Source organism: Pinus tabuliformis, chromosome 8, assembly GCF_031772625.1.
Source record: "Pinus tabuliformis cultivar Carrire ecotype Pingquan chromosome 8, CPIR1, whole genome shotgun sequence".
NCBI lineage: Eukaryota > Viridiplantae > Streptophyta > Pinopsida > Pinales > Pinaceae > Pinus > Pinus tabuliformis.
This window is the reverse complement of record NC_142294.1, coordinates 1,622,063,390-1,622,077,721: the sequence shown is the minus strand read 5'-3', so window position 1 is coordinate 1,622,077,721 and position 14,332 is coordinate 1,622,063,390.

Genomic DNA, 14,332 nt, shown 5'->3' with positions numbered 1-14,332 from the left:
CTATCGTGACGTAAACCAAGTTGTCCTGTAAGTTCGGTCATCATAAAATTTCGAAAATGATGCCCATGATCAGTGATTATTGCTTGTGGGACATCAAACCTAGCAATTATATGATTGAACACAAAAATTGCAGCTGTCTTGCTGTCTGCCTCAAATGTAGGCATCGCCTCGACCCACTTAGTAAAATAATCTACCGCAAGGATTATATATGCATGCCCCCCGACCGAGTGAGGGTTACATGTAATAAAATCGATACCCCATTTGGAAAAAGGACCAACGACAATTATAGGGTGGAGAGGAGCAGGTGGAGTGTGCATCTTACGATAAAAAATCTGGCAGTTGTGGCATTTTTGGACCGCCGTAATACAATCTTGAAATAAAGACGGCCAGAAGTAGCGAGCGCGCAATATCTTTTGGGTTGTGGCAAACCCAGACATATGACCGCCACACGCTCCAGAGTGACAGTCATTTAGAACCCTTTCAGCTTCCTCGTGAGTTAAGCAACGTTGAAAAATGGAATCCGCCCCACGGCAATAAAGAGTATCTCCAATAATCCTGAATTGTTGGGATTGGAATCGAATATTTCGACGTTCTGACCTTGAAATGTCTGGCTGAAAGGATTGGGTCTAGAGATAAAAAATGATATCCCCATACCATGGATCTAAAGTGCTTATTAGAAACAAGGATTCATCCGCAGTGGGCTCCTCCACCACAGTTTCTGTGTCAGCACGTGGGAAGTCACACATAAACTCCGCAAAAACTAAAGATTTCTTAGACTTAGATTTCTCAAATTCTAAGTCGAACTCCTGCAGGATAACGATCCATTTAGATTACTTGCCCCCTAGCAATTGCTTGGTCAAAATGTATATCATAGGGTTGCAATCCGAAATTACCATAGTTTTACGTAGTAGAATGTAGTGACGAAAACGTTGGACAGCTTGAACAGCTGCGAATGCCAATTTCTCCACATGTGAGTATTTTAGCTCAGTTGGATTTAAAGTTTGACTAAGGTAATATATCACATGTTCAGTTCTGAATTCATCTTCCTAAACAAAAACCATTCCAATGGTGGAATGAGAGGCGGTGAGATACAAGAAGTAATCCTAGTTGTAGTTGGGAGGATCCAACAATGGTGCATGGGTCAATGCGTGTTTGAGTGCATCAAAAGATTTCTGAGCAATCTCATCCCAATAGAATGGAGTATTTTGCTTCAACAACCGGGTAAAACCCTTTGTGACCTCGGCGTAGTTAGGAATGAATCGTCGTAAAAAGTTTGCTTTCCCCTGCAAACTTTGGAGTTGGCAAAGACTCGAAGGAGGAGGCAATTTGATGATAGCTTCGACCTTCGAGGGATCAACGCGAATGCCGGCTTTCGAAACTACAAACCCCAGCAGTCGACCCGTTTCTATACAAAAGACACATTTGTGTGGGTTCAACCGAATATGATAATTTCTACACCTCATAAAGATTGCTCGTAAATAGACGAGGTGATCAGCTTGATGTAATGAATGAGCAGGCACGTCATCGAGATAGGGTTGCACAATGTGCTTGATGTCATGAAATGCATAAGACATCGCCCTTTGAAAAGTTGCTTCGGAATTCTTAAGCCCAAAAGGTAACTTGCAATAAGCAAACGTCCCCCATGGACAAATGAAAGCCGTTTTTGGTTGATCGGCAGGTAGAATATTGATTTTATTATATCCGGAAAAACTGTCCATGAACGAGAATATTTCGCTGTCGGCACAATCATCAATGATTTGATCGATATAGGGAGTTGGGTAATTTTCTTTTGGATAGGCTCGATTAATGTCCCTATAGTCGATGCATATTCTTATTGTTCCCTGCTTTTTGTTAACCGGAACAATATTCGATACCCAATCCGTTAATGGGATCGGATAAATGAAACCTGCTTTCAATAATTTTTCAACTTCTGCTTTAATTGCAGCAGCTTTTCGTGGGCAAATCTGATGAAAACGTTGCCGGACCGGTTTAGCGTCTGGGTAAGTCTTGATCTCATGAACAACAATCGCGGGATCAATTCCTAGCATTTCCTCATAGGACCAGGCAAACACGTCGCGGAATTCCTGAAATAGGGCCTTATATAGCTGAATTTCGTCATCTGTACATGAGGCACCTATATGAATGTTCTCAATAATTCCGGGCTTAACCGAAATGTCAATAGGAATAGTTCAAGATATGTTTCCCAAATTTAACTCTGAATCGGGATGTTTCATTGGATTCTGAGGTTCCTTGACATATTTAGTTGTAAAAATTGATGAGAAATCATTTTCAAAATGATCATCCTCAGGTAAAAATGAAGATCTGTGATGGAGATCTTCCCATGGTAAATCATCTACACATAGGATTTCACAAATTTGCTCATCAGAGTGAACAAGTTCACAAAACGTAGTTAAATCCGAGGTTGATGTGAAAAGTGATTCCTCACGAACCACATTCATTAAGTCATTTTTGGTTGAACATGGGTCGGCAAATGACTGCACGGCTTCATAGGTAATTTCATATGGACTCAGAGGCATGGCATTACCAAATGAGTCTATCTCATATTCAAAAGGGACAATCCAAGGATCATCGTAAATAATGGTGTTTGATGTAATCATATGAATGGTTGCAAATGAAGATGATGCATTGATTGGAGGAAAAAGAAAAGTTCCCAGTAAACCGACATCTTTAACTAGTCCTACTCCAACATCCTTATATGGGATAGTTGTTTTACCAACATGCTGAATACTCTCCGAAGAGGCTGGGTCGGATGAAAAGTAAGCCAGCTGGTCTATTGTTACGATCTTTCCATTGTGTGGAAACTTTATTACTCGAAATACCGATGAAACGACCGTTGTCATAGCGTAAGACCAACTTCGACCCAAGAGAAGGTTGTAATCTAGAGGGGCATCAACCACCTCCACATCTAGACTAACGGTTTTTCCTTCAACCCCTATAGGCAAATCATGTAGAATGCCAAAAGGATGAAACCCACAGCCATCAAAGGCCTTTAGAATCGTCGGGGATTGATTTAGCGAAGGAGAACCAAGTGATCTCCAACATTGTATCGACATAATACACGTTGAGGCTCCCTCATCAATTACAGTCCGATGAATAGGCCTTTTTTTGACTATCACTGGTATCTGGAAAGCCATTTGATGAGGCAAACGCGGTGTACTATTTTCTAGATCGAAAATTATTAAGTTCGGGTCCTGAACGTCAACAGCCCCTATAGCCGACAAAAGTAATTTATGTTGTGCTGGACATGATTGCATCACTTCCAAAGCCGACATTGCTGAGGGTGAAATAGCTAAATCCTCAACAATGTTATAATTCTGAGCCGCTCTTGCATGTGAATTAAAAGCTGACTTTCGAAGTATACCCTTGGCGGGTGGTTTGATTACCAAGTCTAGATTAGGTTTCTCGATCTGTAGTGGATCATAACCGGGAGCTGAGGTTGATGGATTAGAATGAGAAGATTCTGCTTCTTTACCATCAACAGGACTTTTACTACCATAATCTTGTGATCGAGTCGCAATCCTAACATGGGACATCATCAGTATGGGTTCTTCATTGGCATTTGAGGATGAACCTATCATCTTACTGTCTTGAGCCGGAAAAGGATCCTTCAAAACAGCAGGAATTTGGGAACCCTTGAAAATCTTCGCAACCTCTGCACGATGAGGGCAGTCTCTTGTAAAATGTTCATTGTCACAAATGAGACAAGAATAATGAGGTTTGCGCTTTTCATCATTGGATTCCGCCTTTTTAGGTTTCTCCTTTGAACTTTTGTCCGTTTTATTCTTCTTCTTTCCTTTCTTCTTCCCACTGGATTTTGATTTGGCTGTAGATGACTCTACAACGTGAATATCGGTGGAGATCTCTGCAGAAGAATCTCCTGTTGGGGAATCAGGCAAGGTTATGATAGGCGAAGAATTCTTGGAAGACTTCTTCTTACTTTTAGTGTTAACCGTGCCAATCATACCATCGGCGGCATGAGATCCCGAAGGAGCTGCAGTGATTTGATTTTGCTTGGGAAGATCGGGGATTTTTTCATGTAACGTACCTGACTGAGTATAGACCAAGTCAAGGTACTGTGCTTGAGAAATTACTTGCTCCTCAGTAACAACTCCGGCTTTAGCAACATCTTCAGTGATCTTTGGCAACAAAGATTTTACAAACCACTCGGCCAAGATCTGATTCGGAATAAATACCTTCACTAAACGTCGTCGACGTCTCCACTCATGAATATGATCTGAAATGTAAGTGAATGTCGATTGTTTTAGCGAAGTTAAAAATTCTGTGCCATTGTCATATCGGACTGGCAACTGAAAATGAGTTAAAAACGAGGTAGCTAACTGACTAAAATTATAAAAAGTGCCTCGCGGTAACTCAATGTACCACTTGGCCGCGAGACCAATTAGAGTGCACTGGAAAAGTCTAAGACGGATTGAATCATCTGTAATGGAGTTAGACGCACACCAGAGGTGGTAAGTCATCACATGGTTCGACGGGTCCTCTCCTGATTTACCTTCGAACTTGGGAATGTCAATGGGCAACTTATTCGGCATTGGCGGCCAAAATGGAAGATAATTAATGGGATCGTTTGTTAGGCGCGACAAGTCAAGTAAGTCCAAAGTTGCGATAAATGGTAACTGCCGATTAGGATCCCTAAAACTCTGGGTCATGAGACCAGCCCGAGGAGGAGGATATCCAGGATAACTAGGAATGGGAATGGCGTTCGGGATATTGTATCCTCCCGAAAAACCAGGATTAATCGGACCGTACTGGGGTTGTTGATAAGTGTACCCAGGGTACGGTTGATACTGATAGACTGGCTACTGCACAGCAAGACCGAATTGATACTGTCCCTGGTACGGTTGATAAGTAAATTGCGGTTGACTTATGACAACCGTACTTAAACCAGGTTGTCCTATAGGCATCTGAACCAAATTTTGAATCGTAGATCCAGACGATGGTAAAGATTTCTGAGGAGTAGATACAAGAACAGTAGAAACCGGAGCTGTCGATACTCCAGAAGTAGGTGGGGTAGATTGAACAGATGTTGCAGGAGTTGTAGCAGTCGTTTGAGGCAGAGTACGAGGTGTACTAGGCCCAGGCTGAGAAACTACCGAAGGTACAGAAGTTTGAATGTTAGACTGGACTGGTTGCTGGGGTGAACCAGAAACTAAGGGTTGTCCAGTTTGAGATGACAACTGTACACTTGGATGCAATATTGGTTGAGCTTGCGATGGATCCCACACTATATTCATTCCAGGGTACTGACCCATAACTGGTTGAGAATACTGAGGACCATAACCAGGTTGAGGGTAGGATTGATAATTGAAAGGTACATTTCCCGTTCCTTGAACATAAGTTTGACCGGAGGGTGGTTGGAAACCTTGGTTCGAGTATTGACCTTGGGGTTGATACCCTGGAGGCACATACGGATACTGGGGTTGACCTTGAGGTATAAATTGATACTCGGGTTGACCTTGGGGTACATATTGAGTTTGGGGTTGACCTTGAGGAACGTACTGTCCCATAGGTATGTACTGTCCTTGAGGTTTCCCCCCAGATGCAAACTATGTACCTTGAGGTTGCCCCCCAGGCGTTAATTGAGGCTGCCCCCCAGGCGGTAACTGGCCGCCTTGAGGTTGAGGATTGGGAATAGAACCTGACATCATGAGAATATCTTCTACGCTCAATGGCTTAGTACCATTGCTTCCAGTTAGTAACCCTTGCTCAATGGGTTGAGGAGATGCTCCCGAAAAAGTACCAGAAAGTCACTGATACCCAGAGGGAACAGAAGGACCGCCGTACAAAAAGGATTCGAGCGATTGAGTAAACATGGATGACTATCCTGACATATTTACGGGAGTATAAAAACCTCTAGGTGTTGGGTGATAAGGAGCACGAGGTGGTGAAAATCTTAACCGTGAGTTTTCTAAGAAATTAGTCAAAGAAAGATACCAAGAACTGCTCCTAGGTGGACTGTAAAAAATTGATTCACGCTCCCTTAGTTCAATAACAGGTTGATTTTTAGGGATAGGGATGCCTACTTCTTCTTCCGGAGCAAGTTCTTCAATAGCAATAAGTCCAAAAGGAAGATCTTGGGTGATTACTCTTTCTACCCTAGGTGCACCAGGACCACTAGAAGTTGGAGAAACAAACCCCGATGTCGGAGTAGCAGCAAATTCACTTTCAGGCTCAGATATTTCAGGTTCCTCACCTATATCACTAGTAGATGAAAAGCTACCAGCAATTTTGGAAACAAACACTAACTGTGGATTATAATCTGCTACTAACGGTTGAAAATCAGGATGTACTATCAAAGAAGATTCTCCTTCCTTAGGTGACCCAACTCTACTGTCTCTAGGAGTTACGAGGACTTTCAAGCCTTCAAGCTGGCTCGGTACTTCCTCAGGAGGTTGGCACTAAAGTCTACGGGACTTCCTCAGTAACTTAGCCACGTTTACAAACTCAGGAGACTAGCCCCGAAGTCTACGGGACTTTCTTGGTAATTCAGCCACAGTTGAAAACTTTTAACTACTTCACACGCAAACAAAGTAAAATCTCAATGAAAAGCACCTAAAGTCTCTAAAGAACCAAAAAAATTTGAATCACACGCCTAAAGAATCTAGGAGATCAAACACACACAAACAGTAACTTTCTGTACTGAAAACACTAGTTGGTGATGAAATCCAACATCGCAGAGTTTAATATAGAAATGGAGGTTGGAAAAGTTACCCCGGCAACCTGCTTAATGAATAGACTGGCACAAGTTCCTCCACTTAACCATCTCGAGTGAAGTGAACCCCCTAGAAAATCCAAGTGATTTTAGCCGACGTCTGCTCCAGGTACAGTGGGATCTTCCCACCACTGTCACCTCAGGAAGAGTCCTAAAGGATATGGCCACTAAGGTTACCAGCTGAGACAAATATACCTGGGGGAACAGTCTACGATCCGATACGCATGCAAGGGTAGATTAGCAAGCTCAATCCCCTTGAAGGCTCCTTGACATAATCCAAGGTTTACCAACAAGTGACCCCAGGCTCCTCGACAATGGTTAATCCGAGGTTTACCATTTTTAATACATGAATATCTGGCGTCGTTCCCAATGAAAGGATTGATTCCCACACTGGTTTGGACACAATCTCGTGCTTCTCCTTTAAGAGGAGCTTTCCCAGAGCATAAATGCAACAATTGGATTTCTTCCCTACCACAAGATACAGCTACTTGTTTGTTTTTATTGTCTTGGAGAGGTAATTACTCTCCTACTCCAAGACACTAGCCTAAGCTAAGTTGGTGTATCAGAGCCCTAGAAATAAAAATGTTACTAGGTGAATTTTACTTTAAGCGTTAATTTTTAGTGGTTTTTGTTTAAGTCCAAAGGTGCGGAGATGAAACTCGTGGTATGAAGACTCGACTCAAAATCACTAAAAATGCACCTAAGATGATCAAAACAATTTTTTTCCTCGATGAACTTCTAACTAAGAAAGAGTTTGAGAATGCAAATAGTTTGTAAACACAAATCTTTCTCAATTCAACAAATTAAAAGAAGAGTTTTTGTCCTTTTCTAATGCACTCAAAACGAGACAACTAGTTATTTCACAAAAATTTCCCTTTTCGTTTCAAAGCACTCAAACACAAGCTTTTCGATGTTTTGTAAAGAGAAAACTCAAAGCGGATTCCTCGACAAGGGGAGATTTCATAGATGGTCAGACTCATAAGAAGGTTGGTAGACACTAAGGTGATCTAAAATCCCTACAGCTTCTAAGCTCAGAGCCACTACATAACCAAAATGAAAAACAAACCCAACAAGAAAAACTCCTAGGAATTTCACTTAAACCCTAACACTAACGAAATTAATCTAAGGAAAGCTTCTGACAAGTTATATGCAGGTCTGGGCAGTGGATAACAATTTCTAAACAAACACTAAGCTGACTAACAGAGGAAATCTTAGGGTTTTTTTAAATTTTGACAGGGTCTGCAGGCCCACAGTTGACACAGGTGCGGTCCCGCTTTGTGCTAAAAGCCAAGCTGCGAGTATGTACGCACTGTGTCAAACAGCTAGGGTGCGGTCCTCTCCTAAAGCTATGAAAAACAAAAAATAACCCTTGATCTACAAACTCTACCCAATTTTACACACAACAAGCCAAAAACAGAAACAAAAACACAGTTTCTCAAGTCAAAGTAAGAACAAGGAAAACAATCAAGTCCCCAGCGGAGTCGCCATTTTGTCACATGGAATAAGTCGATCTTGCGGGCAATATAGACCTTCCTAGAATCTAAAGAAGACCTAATGACAAGCAAACCAACCAGACACTATCTTTCTCTAAATATGCTTTGATTAACAATGGCAAACAAGTGTTTTTAGGGCCTACCTGAGGTCCAACGCAAGCTTGTGGATGCCCTCGCTCCTTTGATCCAAATGAGCTCCTTTGTCGTGAATCTGTAAACACAAACAAGGCAAACAAATTAAATAGCACCTGAAAAGCCAATTGCATAAAACATATTTAACATGAAAGTCAAGGAGTCCATGAAACAAATAACATGAGATACTTGTTGAGAAAAATGAGTTTGATTGTATTAATTCAAAAGAAGAAGAACTTTACAACCTTTGCCTTGACACTGTACAAGCTCCTCCCAGTGTCCACCAAGAAGTCTCCTCTACTTTGACAAGTTTCACTCACTCCCCAATGAAGCCAAAAAGGTATGTGATCTCTCCTCTTATGCTCAACTAGGAAGTCTTGATTTCACCAGCATTTACCCTCAAAAATGTTCAACTTCTAACCTCCTCAGCAACCAGCCCAATGCCTGTATTTATAGTGCAATGGAGGGAGGTTACTAGGTCCTCTTTCAAAGGGATAAAGCCCTCCTTCAAAGGGATAGCTCCTCTCATCAAGGGATTAGCTCCTTCTCTTTTGGGATGCATGAACCACCTCAGAGCGAACAATCCACGTCGAAATTCCTTCTAGAAACCTCTAGAATTAACCCAAAGTGAGTTTTTTAAGATAAAACGTGTGCCTTTTGACTTTCATAGGGGTCCACACCTACACCGTTAGGGACAGAGTGGGCAGGTCTGCAGTTTTTGCACACAGAAGGTGCGGGACCGCATGTGATAGTGAGAGAAAGTGCGGAACCAGAGTTACATTGATTTTTAATGTCTTTCTCTCATTTTCAAAGCTTGATTTGAAGAGATGAGGTCTGAGACTTGCTTAGGAGGACAGTACAAGTGATGATAGACCCATACTGACTGCAAATAATCATGGTGACAATATTTTTGTGTAACACGTATGACCTACATTGTTTTGTGAAGGATCACTGCATGAGAGTATAGTTTCCGTGGATCCACGGGGCATGTCATTAGGTTGAGGAAGACCCATGGAGATATTATCACAATTTATCTAGGCCCAACGAATTGGTTGGCATCACTGTGGAATGGTTATCAAAGCAGCGTGAAGCAGCATCCAGGAGAGCACCAGCACCAATAGCAATATAGGTAAACATATCGGCATGTAAAAAAAGCAAGAGAAATATTGTCGACAACGTAGAGGAAAAATAAAGCTACAAATTTAGAGTAGACCCACTTGCAAATAAATAATCTTTGGAAATAGAGGTGAAGAGGAAACAACGTGACAGGAGGACCGTGAAAAGGCAGAGAGAAAAACAAAGGATGGAGGAAACATTGAAGGAGTTGCATGAGTTGAAGGACCAACTTTGGAAGGAACAGAAGCTACACATATAGGAGAAGGAAACACAACAAGGATAGAGACAGCAGGGAGCACAACATACATAGATTGATGAATCTGCACCCATACAGGTGGTAGACTCATCCGAGCAGCTAGCGCAAAGCAGAAAAGGTGAGAAGTCATAGGAGAAGGACTTCATTCAAGACATTGAACAAGTACTTGATCAGATGGATACAGAGATGGAGCAGCTAGAGTTAGAGAAAGAGATCAACCTCATGCCTTACCACTAAGAGGTCGACCCACTAGCTTCACCGTATCTAGAAGTAGAGCAAGTCCCAAGTGATCAAGAAGATACTAAGGTCCTTGGAGACAATCCAGAAAAAGAGATGCACAACATATCATTCAATGAGTCGCAGCATAGAGTTGTGAAATCACATAATGTCTACTCCAGATGACTATACATCTCCTATGTAGTTTGAGGAATGAGTGATTGTATTTGACATGTGAAAGCATCCAGTAGCATTGGTTGATGCTATTAGAGCATATGTCTAAGCCACTAGATTGAGTGTTCGCTTCTTGATAGCTGAGAACGAGCGAATGGTTACAGAGTTACAAGCAACCAAGTAGGGACTAGAACTAGCTACAACATCCACCCAAGTAGAGTTGAAGAAGGTGATACTGGATGAAGTATCGTCCCTTGAGACAGTCATGTGGGCAGTGTATTCCAAGTTTGGTATGATGCATAAGACAGGTTTCCATCTCAAAGGTTGGGAATAGCGATGTGCTAGGAGAGCATGTATCTTGTCAAACGTGCATACTACTATTGACCACATTCAAACATGGACAATGAGATACAAGGGAGCCCCGTTATACTTGCCCAAGATGATAAATCCCAGAGCGGGTGAGCTAAATGCACACATCCAGAGTCAGATTTGGAACTATGAGTAACTCTCATATCTCATCACTAGTTTTCAGCCTTCCCATGCATAGGTATACAGAAGCATGGATGTTTTTGTGCATGCATATAAGATCCCATCTATTGGGACATTCACCGAGGTAATGACAAAGGCACAAGTCTGATTAGAGCTTGACTCATACTTTGAGGAGTTGATGCGCATAGCCACCAACACTGACTCGAAGATCAATGCAAACACCATGCATCAATATGTCACTAGTTCGACTGCACTCAAGACATTGATGTGCATGTTATTAGATGATTTGGACATAGGACCCATAGTATTGTAGCCAGATGCTACAGAGGTAAGAGTTTGTTTCTAGAAAGATGTCACTATAGAGTACACGAACACCATCACGAACTACCAATATTGGCATCAGTTCGCTACCATCGACCCTCATGAGGATGTCAAAGAGTTGGTCTTCCCATAGTTTTCTGAGTCATAATGATGTCTTGCATGGCTTCCTCAAGCCTATTTTGTCTCACATGGGTATATGTGCAGATTGTATGTAACATATTGTCAAGCAGAAGTTCAAGTGTTAATAGTTGAATGTAACAGTCATTGAGTAGTTGAAGAGTCATGAGGGTAGATGAACAGTCATAAAGGGAATTGTCAAGGGTCACCTCACCCTTTTCTATATATAGTACCTCATAACTCATTGTATAGGGTTTTGGTTAGCTATGCTTCCAATGGGAGTATCTTAGAGAAAACTTGGAGAGAATTGTAATGAGTCTTGGCTTCTCCACTATGCAGAGCTAGTACATCTCTCTGGAGAGGTAGGCAGGAGTGAATATAACATTCCACTATCATGACTAGTGGTTGGTCATGGTTGTACTATATGATTGGAACTTTCACTTCTTAATCAGAGTCATCACGTTTCATGCATATGTTGTTATTGTATTTCAGCTATCTTGGTTACTCTAATGATATATATATTGTTTGCTTACGCATGCATGTATGTTCTTTTCTGTATAAGTATGTATGAATCTTACTGAAATGTGCTATCGGTTTAACGACCACTTTGGATTGTTAGCTAACTTTCTTTCCAGTTTGCAATGCATCTTTTCTCGTGTGTTCCCTTCCAAGTCGCATGCTACTATAGGTTTCCAACGGGCACACTCACCTCACTTTCCTGTGTTAGAACCGTTCATACACCTTCCTTGGCTTGTTGCATATGTAACACCCTTTCTACCAATAAGGATGTCTTACTTGCCTTTACACGGAACCAAAGTCAAGGCGATACTGTATGACCCACTGCTAGGACTCCTACACCAAATTTCCTGAGGTCTAGTTGGGACCTCTTACTAGGGAGATCCCTTGACAAGTTGGCGGGTCCAACACATCAACACTAGATTATAGACTAAGTATGGGCATGCCTACCTCAACAATAATTTTATAATGATACTGAATTGTAATAGATTAATTGATTATATCAACAATTATATTCTTTATCTAGACATTTCACATGGTAAAGCACTTCAGTCGTTAGCCACTACTTCTGACTTTGTACTTTAGGGGGAAATATGTTACAGGTCATTTTATCACATCCAATCAAATAACCTTTAACCCATACACATCATCATCCATTCACACTTTGTAATCATCCCCTATAGATCCAAAATCATCGCCTTTCCAAAATTTCCAATAATCTTATATTACGTTGGCTAAAAAACCTTTTGTTTTTTTATCAACATACATTCCTAGTTCAGTATGTGTGATGGCATATGTTGCATCAAAGGAAAAAGCATTGGTCAGTGTAGACTGCTTTCACTACAAGTGCAATGACCCTTGAAATGAGGAAAACATTTAATATAGTTTTGAAGCTTCTGCTTCTAGAGGATTCTATCATGGAAGTTTCCATTCTATGTTAAATATTTCCTTGAATTCCTACAAATTAGGTCTTATCATTTATCCATGGAGGTTATCCCCTTTTAAAGTGTATCTTGCCCTAGCTTAATGGATCTACAACCTCCTCATTTATCCTATAAATGAATTACCTACTATTAGGACTTGGTTGGATTCTTGATACACTTAGTTACGCCATCATGTTGTTGATTCATTCCTAGAGGTACAAAAGCCATCCATGTGCTTGAGGTGTGATTGAAGGTTTTTTATTATGGAAAATGAAGGAAAAGATAGTTCAGATATATCTACAAGGTCAATGCCTACAAGGGTTATAATCTTCTCCTAATTTTATTAATAAAAAAGTGTCTTTTTTTCTTATACTCAATGTGTCATTTTATGAATATGTAGAAAAATGAATCCTTAGCTTCTTGTTTAGAGTTGTCTGTATATGTTATTTGTATGTTTTTGTTCTCTTGCTTGTTTTAAATGTTTTGCAGGTTCCACTTTTATAAATTGGAGTTGGAGCTAATGTTTGCAAGAAGGGAGTAGGAGGAAACTTACATTAAATTCCAGGTAGGTAATCTTCCCATATTTCTAACTTCTCTATAAACACAATAGTATTTTTGTCTTGGTTGTTTCTAGATAAAATCGCTAGGTCTAGAAGGATTTCTTCTGTCTAGAGAAGAAATTTATCCATAAAAGAGTAGGGGGTGGATTTTTGAGCTATAATAGATTCCCCCTAATGTATGAGGTTATAACTGAATCTAATGGCCATAATACATTACAATAAGTATACCAATGAATGAGGTGAGGAGAGAGACCATGGGAAAAATACCTACAAAGGCTAAAAGGCATAGTTAGGTACATAAAAAATTACTTCCTTGAGGTAGTCATACCCATACTCATCACTAGGAGAATATATCATGGTTTATCACATAGCATTTCATAGATTCATGTCATCGAGGATTAGCCATGATACAAGATAGATATCTCTAACAAGAGCTAGCAGCTAGACATTAATGTAAGTGCCTTCAATGATGGTCCTCAATGTATATAATACATTCTCCGATAAAAAATTGGGGGAAGCAATTGTCATGAGTGAGGTAGCTCATGCCCCAAGGTCTTCGAATTTCTCAACGGTATGACTATATGACATGAAAATGAATGTGTTGATGTTGAGCATGGAGGGAGACTGTTTGATTACCAGGCATTGAGGTATCATGTTAATAGATGCAAGGGAGGCCTCTAATAATGAAAATTGTTCCAAGTTACCTAGCACAATATAAAAACTTTGAATGAATGAGATGATGTTGAGAACTCCACATAATTGATAAATATTGGCCAATAATGAAAACCCACTATCAATTGCAAGGAAACTATCCATTGAGGATTGTAAGCTCTAAAGTACTAGACTATTTCTAGATCTACATCCTAGATAAGGTGTTGAAGTCAATTGGAACAGATCAATTGAAGGAGGGTCTTAATTTATTCCCCGTAATCAACACGAAACTAATAGTAAGATAAGGCCACTGATGATAAAGATTAAAGAATAGGTGCACAATTGACACAAGGATGGTTAATACACAAAATTTAATGATACTTGCAAATTGTTGACTCTGAATAATAATTCCCTTAAACATATAATGGAGAACACAATAGTTAATTTGGAAGCATAGACTAAAGAATACCAACAAACATGATAGCAACACAATAGGCATCACCAATTCCCATAGAGTGGCAAGGTAACCAATTGGGTGAGATACTAACTCAATAATAGAGTGAATTAACTCAAGATGATGGTGTGATTATAAAGTTTGGAAAATACCAATTTTAAGA